General features: G+C 32.0%; 1 protein-coding gene across 5 annotated transcripts in view; it reads right to left on the reverse strand.

The window, feature by feature from the left end:
• Positions 1–13,231, reverse strand: part of LOC118197963 (uncharacterized) — a 340,325-nt gene that overhangs the window by 147,075 nt on the left and 180,019 nt on the right. For 4 of the 5 annotated variants that reach the window (XR_015041636.1, XM_085818291.1, XM_085818292.1 and 1 more), the window contains exon 1: positions 3,472–3,639. The exons of the other annotated variant lie outside the window; for it this stretch is intronic. The gene's annotated coding sequence lies outside the window, so the exon portion shown is untranslated. Of the gene's footprint in view, positions 1–3,471; positions 3,640–13,231 lie in introns of those variants that run through there. 5 annotated transcript variants of the gene reach the window in all.

Below are 13,231 nucleotides of genomic sequence, written 5' to 3' on the forward strand. Positions count from 1 at the left end.
TGAAAAACCTTCTGAAGGGCGTCGGTTCCTATTCATGTAATACACGAGAAACCATACATCCAGGAAATGTTCTCTAGGAAATATGATTGCGAGAAAAGAGTTTTTATTTACTGGTATTATCCACTAAGTCTCTGGTGGGCAATTTTGCTTCGATGTTTTGTACCACACTATTAAAAAAATATAAACAATGGCAAACATGACAAATACACAATTATGTAATTTAAGCACATTTTAAGGCCATATTAGCTGTAATTTTAATTTCAATCTCACAGTAACTTTGGTAGCAAATTGGTAGCAAATGATGTGAATTAAAAACAGATTCTAATTGATGTCGTAGAATAACCTAAAAGTTTTTAACTTATTCAATTTAATTTTAAAAACAAAAATGACTATAATACTCGACAGTGAAAAATCCACCTAAAATTGTAGGGTTTTCGTATTTTGCATAACAAATTTATTTTCAGTTTTCCTGTTCTCAACTTCTCAATTTCCCCCTCACTTCTCTCACCAGGATGTAAATTTAAAGTGAAGTGCTATTTAAACGTGTGATTATCTCAGTTTATTCAGAGTGTGTTTCGCTAGCATAGCGCACGTTTCGTTGTTATTTCGCGGTCACTCTAGTAAACCTCATGGCCTTATTTGTTTTGTATCACGCCGGTTAGCTTTCTGTGAGTCCATCGCTTAGGAGTAATTTTGAAGTGCGTTCTTGCATCGTTTATTTTTCAGATTTCATTTGTATTCTAGTGTACGTTTAGTTATAGCCGCAAGTGAACGGTGTTTTGTAACGCAAGGGTTATTTTGCACTCTTCTTCTGTGTTGATATTTAATTCACGCCTGTGCGAGAATTCGTCAGGTTCATTGTAGGACCTAAGTTAGTGTATGTGGAAAAATAGAGATAAGTCTTACAAAGTAACCATCTTTTCCACCTAAAATAAAAGCCATAAAAGTATAAAAGAAACCAAAATGAGTTAAAATATATTTTCGATATTTAACAATTATTCGTAATGTTAACATATGTTTATAGTTAATGTATAGCCCATGCGATCACGGCTCATTGGGGGGGGGTATAGGATGGAATCACATTTCGAAATCATACATCCAGGAGTTCAAACGCATGTTATAAAATGAACTGAATATACGGAACAAGTTTTTTACAAGGTGCAAAAAATATAAAGAAGTTCTATATTTGCAAAGATAAATAAAAATATAGGTAAAGCAAATTCTAAATACCTAAATGAAAAACACGCAAAAATCTAACAGCATCAACAGACAGAATCAAAAATATTTTAATGGAAGGAGTATGAGCAAAAAGCGTAAAATTTTAATGGAGAGCGGAAAATTTAAAATATAGAAAACCTGAAACTAAATTTAGCAGAGAATACAGCATGCAACAATTTTTTTTCTGATAAATTCTTAAAAGAAGTGCTTTCCATGAAAACATTACTCTTCCTAAAAGCCTAAACATAAGTGCATAATACTTTTTTTTTCATAAAAGCCTAAACATAAGTGAATAACATGTTTTTTAGAGAAAAGTTTGTTTCTGGGACTAAGACCAGTAATAACAACGCACTCATGAGTTAAGTTTTGAATTCCAAGTTAAGAATTAGATATTTATGACTAAGTGTACGAAGCATGTAAATCTCTCGATTATGAAAATAATCACTTACAGTTAACGACAGAAAATTATATTAAGAGATTATCGGATGTCATTTTCGAGTACAATCTAATTAAGCTATACTAAAGCGGGGTATATTAATTGTGGGGAGTTGGAAAAACTCGTACCATCATCTATAAGATTCTCAAGATCACAGGCACTATTCTCTTTCTCTTGACCACGATCAGTTCATCGCGTTGAAGAAAAAGAGGTAATGTTTAGATCAGAAGATTAGTAACAATAACAAAATTATTAACTCTTTGCTATCGGATGTACAGAGAAGTTAACAAAGTTATTACTGTTTTGCAATTGGCTTAGTGCAGATGGAACCCGTTCCCGAAACGGCCTTAATAGTTTTGTTCCCAACTGAACCTTAGAGGGAAATTTTATTCCCAACTGAGACCAGTCGGAAAATATTCCATCGTTTCATTTGTAACACAGACTGTGTCTTTTAAGTATGGACGTGAAAATTATTTATAATAAGTAAATCTACCCAAAAAAAAATGTGTTTTCTTAAACATAAGTATGCTGAAAATGATATTTACAAATATTTCGCAAGGTCAGGAAATTTCTAGATAAAATACTCAAGAGACCAAGGCATAACCAGTAAGTCAAAAATCAAATAGTGCATGTAAAAGGTTATGAAAATGAAGAGTTAAAATGAATGGCCTATTCATACATTATAAAAAAACAAAAGATAACTTTTTTGTTATTGTTTGCACGATCACGTTTAAAATGACTGACGAAATCAGCATAAATATGATAAAATGAAACATAATCTATATAAAAGTCAACAGAACAAATTTTTTAGAAATAGAAGGAATGGTTTAGTTTAAATGAATATGGCAAAGCACGTGATTACATCTGCGTAAAGTAAGGGATGATTTCGTAGAGGACTTTCTAGGAAAAACTAGCTCGTATAAATGTTGCACATGAAGAAACACACTAAACAGAAAATGAAGGAAATTATAAAACACAATAAAAATTTTATAACTAAAAATAAATTATTTTTGTCTTATATGCTTACGTGTTTATTTAATTTTTTACAGCAAAACATACGAGAGGCATTTTCCTAGAAGAAAGAAGTTTTAAGGGAAACTAGCTGATATAAATATTAAACATAATAAAACAAGGAAAATGCCCATGGAGTCAACCCAAAAGTGGAGATCAGCAAATTTATGTATTTGTTTTTAAAGATACTTTATGAGCAAGAATATTGTCGAAGTATATATATATATATTGCGAGTAATAAGGTGCCAAATATAAGAATATCAAATTTCATGCGCGAAAACAGCATGTTTACATTTACACGTAAAAATACTTTTAACCTTTTCCTTTTCTTATTTTAAAACTGTGTCTTTATAGGGTCCGCAAATATCACATTGTGATTTTAGAAGAATACCTAAATAACATATGTAATAAATTATCCTTAATTTCCTGTTTTATTATTTAACACACACAAACATATATTCTTTTATTCCTTTTTTCAAAAATAAAATTTAATCACAAAATGTTCTTTTTCGTTCTTACTTTTTTTTTTTTTTCAAAACACTTTATTAATACATAAGTATTAACAAACTGTTAGATAAATAATAATTTTTAAATAAATTAAATTTATGTAAAATTATGTGTATTATTTTATGAATCAAAAAGTACTTTTTCTTGTGTGGGGGGAAGGGGAGGAATTAAAATTGCCCTGCCAATTCATGCTCAGTAGAATGTAAAAATGATTAAGTTTTTGGCTAAAATATCCTAATTAAGGAATTTATGATTGATTAATTCATTTAATGCAAAAATATTATTTTATACTCACTTACCAAAAGTTTTGTTTCCGAACGAATCACATAGCGATAAATGTATCTAAAAAATTTCCATAGACAAAAGATAAGCCACCGATTTACAGTTAGTTGACTAAGGCGAAAAATGCTTTTAGTTCCAGTCACTAAGAAAGGGATGTGGTTGGAAACTTCGTTAACTAGTGGCACCCGCACGCCAGCGCAGAATGTATTATAGGATCATTCGCCTCTAGCAAGCCCATCCCCCTAGTGGTGATTTTCGAATGTGTTGGCGGCAGGTTGCAACTGTCACCGTCGTCTCTCTTGAATAATGGTAATCGGAAAAATCGGTTTTTCGCAAACATTTCTCAAAATGAGTTACTTGCAATATTGCTTGACCGCGGCGCTGCTGAATTTTGCACAGAAGCACATTATATTGTCGTTTATTGAAATTATTTTAATAAAACTTGGAAATTGAGGTTTAAAACTATGTAATTGAAATATGATTAAGATGTCGTTTAGGTCTTTAAAAAGGTCAATAGTTATCAGCCCAGTTATGGGCAGGTGTATTTTGCCAATACAAACTAAATTTTTACTATGACGTTTAAAGGAAATGAGGTTAATAAGCGTTTAATTTATAAATTATAATCTATTTCCAATTAACTGGAGTAAAACTGAAGATGTTCGTATTTAATTAAAAATCACGTTGATACTAGGGTATTAAAAATACAGCACAAGAAAGTAATAAAGATTTTGAAAGAACTCAAATTTTAAAGGATTTTAAATCACATAGGTGTGTGTGTATATATATTTATAATGTTGAATGATCTAAAATTCAGTTCGAAAAAAGGTTTTCCTAATTTCTTTAGTAAATATATATATAAATATATATACGTTGCATATATATATATATATCTTGCATACATATATATATATATACATATATATACGTTGCATATATATAAATATATATACGTTGCATATATATATATATCTTGCATACATATATATATATATATATATATATATATACACTATGTTGTCAGAAGTCGTTACTCGGTCTTCATATGTGCAATCGTTGGTCCAAGACATAGACTTCCATTTAGAAAAATGTTTTAAATGATGCCAGAATTCAGATTTGGGCATTTTAAACTTAAAAACATTAGTTTTGTAAATATAACAAAACCTAGCTTTTTATAAGTTTCATCGTTTCCTATGCTTATGTTAGGAAATTTTTATACTCGTTATAAAAAAAAATCACAAACAATTTAACTCTCATAAGACAAAAACTGACCCATCTTGCTTTGACCAGCCGTTAGCAAATAAGTTATAATAAATCAAGGTAGATTTCCCTCTCTTAAATGACATTCTATGATACTGTTAAGTGATATTCTCGTGTCTTTAATTTATAATTTTGATATATATGGTATGCCGAATTTCACACAAACAATTTATAAATTTTAAATCTGTTATGTTAAGTCTAAAAATCTGTTATTCTCATGAAATTTTATTTCTTTAGAAGTACAAAAATGCATTGAAGTACAAATATTTTCTCTTTTTAATTAATGCAAATAATATTACGATTGGTTACATGATAATACTGAAGCTTTCATGCATAAAGAATTCCGCACCTGTGAATAATAACACCGTTTTGAAAAAAAAAATATTATGACATCTGCATTAAACTTGAACTACTTCTGTATAACAAAATCTCCTTACAGCTAGCTAGCTGTAAGTGAGTTTTAAAGGTATCAAAAGTATCCCTTATCATGCATTTTGGTGAAGGGAATGCAATGCAATATTCATTCAAACAGAAACAATGAATAAAATCAAATTAGCTTTTTTAGGTCTCTATTTGAGGTCTTAAGTTAACTATTACGAGGTAAAGGTCCAATTGATCTGACATCAGTGTAAAAAATAATTAATCTTGATGATTTCACAATTCAGTTTACTTTAATAATAACCATAATTTTCTAGAGATATAACGCGCTCAGAATTTGAATTGCAGCTTCTTGCAGCAGCTTCATTGGACAGTTATTCTGCTGGATTCTCTCACACAGACATAGTTGACCATCAACCAACTGTGAATCTTGCTTATTTAGAGCTTATTTTCTTTTCTTCGCTTTCTTTTTTCTATTTTTTTTTTCTTTATTTAAATAAGACTCACTTATAAACCCAGTGCTTGCCACATAAAATTTGGATGAACTTTCTTAAACGAACGAGTTGAACTAATAAAAGACAGTAAAGAACCAAATTAAAATAAATTGTTGGTTAAACTAAAATTAAATTATCACAACACTGATTAATACTTTTTGCAATAATTAATATCAAGTAATATCTTAAAATCAGAAACCTATTACTAAACAAAATCTACGTTTAGCTACGTACAAATGGAACCTCTTCCATTTGTGTACGGCCTCTGAATATGATTCTCAGTTTTAATACCAAATACCTTGATCAATTTGTTTTGTCAAATTTCAAACATTTTGTATTCTATTCTTTACAATGAGCTCAAAAATTTTCTAAATACAAGTATAGGGACGAAAAGAACATGTAAAAATGTTGACTAGAAGGTTTTTTATTTTTCTTGACAGAGCTCGTCTGGCAGATATTGTCTCCTATTCTAAGCATTTTTCTTTCAGTTTTTTTGTTTCAATTGATAAATATTTTTAAACTTACAGTTTGTGACAGCAATATTTTCATTGCTCTGCAAGAAACGAGCTTTACTTTTGTTTTCAAGACAGGGCCCTCCAAATTAGCAAACTGCAAAAAACTTATGAGTCGAAAACAAGAACCATATGCTGCTAGTAAGAGATAAAAATGTTTACAATCATTCACATAGAAATGTATGTATTTTTCTTCTATGCGTCAAAGAAACACATAAAAAGAATGATTTGGCACTATTTATTCTCAAGTTTGATCCCACTTGAAATATTTGTTTTTTAGTAATTAAATCAAGATATTAGAATTATTTGAAATAAATATCAGTCTAAAATTTAACTACCAGTACTTTGGACCTTTAAATTTTAATCAAAAGAATTTCTTCCTAATCACAGACTTTACATTTCAAACAGAAAATAAATACAAATTGGACTTTTTGTGCATTATTATTACCGTTTATACATATTTTGATAATATTTAGTAAATAAAATAAAAAATTTAATTAAAAATTTGTTTTACTAAAAAAAAGTTTCAGTTTGGGAAAAAAAAAAAAAAAAATCAGAAAGTTTTCAGATTTTATATTACGCCCCAAAGCGGCGTTTTTCTAACGTTTTATGTGTTACCTTTATTTATTAAATATCATCTTCTTCGCACTTAAACAAAAAAATTCAATCTAACAGTAACATCGCGAAAATATTTAAAAGAGCATATCTTTAGAATTAGCATATCTTTACCCGATACACAGTCTCGCGCACCGGGGATAAAAATGTTTTTCTCCCGTACAGTGTTGCTTTGAAACCGTCGAGTCTCTTTCAAAAACTAATAGATAACAAAACAAATTCCAAATTCCAAATTTGGGCTTCCAGATGCCCATATTCGGGTGGAGACATTCGTTATTCAAAATTTGATGATTCTAGGTACCGTTGTTTTATCACAATGCGAGAAACATACATACATTTATGACAGTGGTGCCCAACCTTTGGCCTCTTGCGAGCGCAATTTGAGCATTCGAGAGCACGTTTTCAAAACATCAACATTTTTGTTAAACATATTTCCAATCTTATATGATACATCTGAAATATTAATTTCGGCAAATGGGTTTGAGATGAATAATAATATTGGTTGAACTTTATGGAAATCAAAGAAGCGGAGTTCAAAATTATTTTTCAGTGCATTTAGGTTTTCCGAGCATTTCTCTGTTTCAATTGCCTTGTGGTTTTTAATATGGCTTGATAAATTCTGAAAATGAGTGAAATTATTTTCTTTCATCTCATTTATCCACAAATTTAACTTTATCTGAAAAGCAGTTACAGTCCCAGTCAATTGAAAAAGGATTTTTTCTTTTCCCTGCAGATCTTCTTTCAGTTTTTTCAGTTTAGCTGTTATATCCGTGAGAGAATACGAATCGGATAACTAATTATTATCGTCCAATTCTTTACAACTTTCGTTTCCGGATTCCAAAAACTACTTTATTGGCTAAAGAAGTTCTGCAAATCGTTGAAGTACTTTTCCCCTGCTGAGCCATCTAACATCGGAATGAAGCAATAAGATTCCATGTTCGCTATCAAGTTCATGAGTCAGCAATCAACGTCTTGCAAGATATCTCTTATCACTATAAATGCTTACCATACTTTAACAATTAAGAAATATAAATGATTGGTTATTTTAAAAATATTTTTTGTTCATAGTGCCTAATCGGGCTGGCGAGCACAAGGTTGGGCACCGCTGATTTATGCAGACTCTTCATTATTTAATTTCTTTAAATGTAATACAGGGAGGTAAAATTTGGTGGCAACAATTTAAAAAGTGGTTCTCTAATTATAGTGAACCGACGCAAAATGCCAAAACGAAATTAATAGCCCTTCTGAGCTAACGCTCCTTTCGGCTAAAAAAAAATCAGTCTGTCAGCTGCTTGCATTCGGTCCGCGTACTATTTGTGACCAATGGATTAACAGACCAAGCCTGTATGTTAACTTTGTTGCATGCTTACGCTAATACTGGGAAGTCAGTTTTACAGGTGTTGACTGTTCCAAATCTGGATTCAAAAGAAGTAGCGAATTAATTATGGAATGATTAAGATAAAAAATATCAAAATTAATGCAATTAAATTAACTATGTAAGGTAAAGAAGAAATAAATATTATTTTTCAATCAAATATAAAATTCATGCATTGCAAACCAGAAAAATTACAGAAATACATAAAATTTCAAAACATTTTCATTAAAAATTGTAGAATAGAGTATAACATAAAATACGAAACAGAAACTAAAATTAGACTTTAAATTAATTAAAATTACGCAGAAAGACAAAATTTTTGGTACGCAAAACTTTCGACTCCACTGGGCAAAATGATACTGAAGTTTAGGCTTAGTGGAACTTAAACAACTTTTAAATTCTTGACAATTCTGTAACTATTCCATGCAAATTAATTTAAGGCATAGAAACCTTAACCGGAACATAAGAACGATCACTTTTGAAGTACAAAATCCATAATTTATCAACATAATAAGAAAAAAAAATCCTAGCTCACCGAGGCGGGTAACAGAGTTGGTATATAGATACATATATTTATATACTTTTGGTGCTGTCGATTACAACCTAGAAGGAAGGTGCTCATCTACATGCTATAGCATCTCTGTATACAAAATTTCAACGTTCTCAGGCTACTCGTTTTTGAGCTGTGCGAAATAACGTGCGTACAGACGTCATAAAAATCCCTTCTGAATCCACTTTAAATCCATTAATCAATCCGTTTTTGGAAAAAGAATTCTTTATTGTGTCCGAACGTACAGATTTCACGCAAAAATATCGTTCAAATGGATTCTAGAGCAGTCAAAATGGATATTTTCGTTGAAATATGACAACCGGAATTTTTTGTGATTACAATACTTTATTTCGTACAAGGAAGTAAAAATAGTGCTTGCATAATGTCGATGATAATAACTAAGCAAATCTACAAAGCGTGTTTATATTTTTAGAACGTTTTAGGGACTCTTTAATTAATTTTGAAAATATAAAAAATCCTTTTTTAATATTTCGTACGCTTTTGGTTTCGGTGAGTGAGAGTGAAGAGTTTCGGGGGAATATAGCTTTATCCATTAATAAAAATTAATAATTGAGAATAAGAATATTTTAATGATGTCTATAAATTTCCCTTATCAAAAATATATTAGTTATTTTATGAGCATAGTAAAAGGTTTTTTGGGGAGAATCAGTAATCAGAAAGCAACAGAAAAATTACCTTACAAAAGTCTTCGTACACCTTAAAGAAATGCACGCATTTTAGTAAGTATTGCAGTATTTATGTTAATTAGTATTTTGTAGGATATATTGTAGCACTTATGACAGCTTTCAAACGTCTGGGCTTAGAGTTCACCATTTTTTTCGGAAATATCAGCATCAATATTACTCCATTCTTCCATCATTCCTGTTTTTAGCTTGGTTTTCGTTTTCATGTTGTGTCTTCGTGCTCTAACCTTTAATTATCTCCACACGCGTTCTGTCGTGTTTTAACCTAGTGACTGAGTTGGTATTTTCAGAACCTGTGGACAAATACAGACACACTAAAGATAAAAATTGAGGGCCGTGTGCTTAGAATTGTTACCCTGATTAAAACTAAAGTTGTTTCCAACACCCAAATTTTGGACGGATAATTTTAAATTATGTTTTAAAATGTTTAAATAAAGAGCGTGGTTCATTATACCATCAATAAATACTAAATTACCTCAATCCTGAGGCTGATATACACCCCCCACACACAAGGACACCTCCACCGCCATGCTTTACTTTTTGCAATTAAGTTCTTGGAATTAAGTTCCTCATTTTTCAGTAAATTCTGTAGAAATATTTACAGCACTTAAATGTGGATGTTTCACAAATGTTCTAACTACGAGTATAAATCTCTGACGTTGAGTTGACGTGACAAACTTTGCCGGACAACTTCTTTCTTTATTTTCGGAATGATCCCAGATCGATTTACCATCCTTAGGATAATTATCAATTTTCGAATGAAATTTGTGGTTTTCTTACCATAACGCCCCATTTTTAAGTATTAATTAAAATATAACGAAATAAACAAGCAAAGAGTTAAGCCAAGCGAATTTTTAAGCGTCATCAAAATGCAAAAATAAAAAAAAACGGTGCAGATGATAATTTTTTTATGAATTTTACGAAAATATTTCGGTATATACTGTAGAGACCTTAGGTATTTTTTGGAAGCAGGCAAGTTGAAAAATGAGCAATCACCTTCTCCGGGAATCGAAACAGGGACCTCTAGAATATCGGCCCATCGTGCAGAGCCACTACACCACGAAGGCACGCTAGAAAGGCGGGAGAAATACCTTATAATTGGATCACTTTTGTGATGCCTCTTTACAGTTTTCAATTTCAGAAAAAGAAAACAAGTCAGTATTAAAAAAACACTTAGGTTTATTCAAAATCGCGTGTAGATGACATGAAAAAGTTCTGGGCTTTATATTCGAATTCAGTTCTGAGCTACAGCGCTTTTTTTACAGATTCTTAAAATATACGAACACTTTTGCGAGCACTGTTGTAAGGTATTTTCTCCATCCTTTCTGTATGCCTTCCGTGGTGTAACAGTAGCACAATCGACGCGTATTCAAGAGGTCCAGGTTCCAGTCCCGGTGAGGACATTGCTCATTTTTCCCATCTACTGCTTCAAAATAATCTAATAGCTTTACACTGTGTATGGTTTAACTTTAGAAACATTAAAAACATTACGTACCTCTTTTGAGGTATTCATTTGGAGCTATCTTCACATGCAGAAGTAATGACTGACGGTTTTAACTCTTCAGAATAATAATTGTGTTTATTTTGTAGAATGCTTTTCACAAAGTTTTTGAATTATGGAAAAGAAATATTTCTCTCCGGAAAGCGCAAAGACATGTCGGTCAATTCATTGCTTGTTCACATCTGATATTTTGAAAGAATAAATTTAAAAGTAGCGGACAATAATTCCCATTTCAAACAAGAAGCTCTTGCCAGAAAATTTTATTCCAAACCTATTTTTTTCAAGTCTTTTGTTGAAATAGTTATGAAAATGAGTCTGTATGTAAATCTAAATCAATTAACGAAAAATTATCCGGGCATATTTATCGAAATTTCTTTCTGTAACCGCTTTTCGGGTTAAATGTTTCCAGCAGCTTTCGGAGTGGTACTTTTCTACAGAACGGTTGAGTGGCTACTTTTTTATTTGGTTTTGACGTCTAAAAAAGAGCAGATGGCTTGTAGATAGCCACAAACTCGATGTTCCAGGAAGGGGCAATGCTCTTCCGCCCATTGATTAAAATCGATGTTTTTTTTTAAATGCACTTTACTTCTCGTACCTGTATTGTTGATTCAGTTAGTCCAAATCTGATGGCCTTGCACGATACTTGTTTACTTATCACTGTTTAAAGAAATATGAACAAAAGATCGTTTCCTATAAACACGAAATTTGTGTGACCTTGTTAACATTTCTTAAGAATGTTAATCAGAATTCATTTGTGAATACATGCAATATTCCGTGCCTTTCCACTGTTTCTTTTTCAACACACTTACTGGTAGATCTAATTAAAGAGCCGAAATTAACACAATTAAATTAATTACATAATAGAAAATTTGCAGAGGATTTATAACACTAATATTATAGGCCGTTAAAGACTACTGAGTTCTGTTAACAATAATCCTATAAATTAATGACGTGCTTGAAATTTTCGTTTGCTTACTCAGAACGTTGTAGCACCATTGAAGAGAAATCACTCTTTCACATAGCAAAATAGTTATTAGACTAAATGAAGGATGTTAGGAGAAATCAATTCTTTTAAATTAAAATACAAACTCTTGGTTACTTGTTGAACAGGTCTCAGTCACTTAAATACAAGGAAGAAATTTACAGGGTTCATCTTATTCGACGGCGATCGATTTGGCTTTAAACGAGGTAATCATTAACACTATCGATGACAACAGAATAATTTCGCTACTCTATTTCCATCGGTAAAATTTTGCTCTATACATGCTGTATTTTTACTACGTCGACGAGGAAAATAATTTTCACTCATGTAGTACAATTATTCTTAAGAATCGGAATTAATATTTTACTTTACCGATGCTTATACACCACATGGTCACTAAATATCAATGTGTGTTGGTACATGAGTAGGTTTCATTTCGAACCTAAAAAAGCCTAATTTTCTTCATGATGGCTGATTGGAGTTAGAAAATATAAAATTTTTATTTTGTTTTCACTAACGAAAATCTCTGCATTTTGAAACAGAGATTTTCCTTACAGATATTTCAAACTCGTAACAAACTCTTTATACATAAAACCCGGCGGAGGAGAGATGATTCAAATAGTTACCCTCCTAAATGGCTCGCTTTTCGACTGCCAGTGAAAGAACTGACTAGATTCGAATTTCTTCTCGTGGTTCGAAAAGGATAACGAGGAAAATAATCGAGGATGAAATGTAAGGCTTGTCCTCATAAATCCCTCCGGGGGTCAACGCAGAGCGCTCTATGCAGTATTGGCTAGGATCTGTACCTAGGCAGTCTCGGCCACAGGGTATAAAATTTATGAACTTGGCGGTTCCCGATGGTTCATGGGGTGGGTCCTATACTCACTCTTCATGGGCCGGGAGGTGTAAGTCCTCATCCACCCGGGTATTGGTAGCCAAATAGCAAACTGAACCATTGAGAGTCTGGTCACTGCTATCCTTGGCATTCCATGTAAAGCCTAAGGAGAGGCGCATCCAACGTAGTGCTGGCAGGTAGCCAAAATGCACGGCCAGTCATCGCTCCAAGTTGCCATCTGACAACCCACCGTGGTCTCGGTCCGGCCGGGACGGTGGCTCTGACTGGTCCGTGTTTAGCGGTGAGTTCAGCTAAACTTGAGTGTTTAGCAGAGGGAGCTTAAAAGTGTTGGTATCCCGGGAATGGGGGACCCCGGGCCCAGGAGGTGTGATTAATGTCATATTCGTGTGACTTTATCTGGTACTTTGTGCCATTCCCCGAATGTGAATAAGTTCACGGGCGGTGGTATAAATACAGTTGTCCTCATAAAGAGTTACTCATTTATTGCAATAAATCATAATGAGAACCTATCTATTTTAATAAATCTTGTCTACGATATGTGAAGGATTAACTA

The sequence above is a fragment of the Stegodyphus dumicola genome, chromosome 6, assembly GCF_044657685.1.
Source record: "Stegodyphus dumicola isolate Sdum_Otavi_A_Nest chromosome 6, ASM4465768v1".
Taxonomy (NCBI): Eukaryota; Metazoa; Arthropoda; class Arachnida; order Araneae; family Eresidae; genus Stegodyphus; species Stegodyphus dumicola.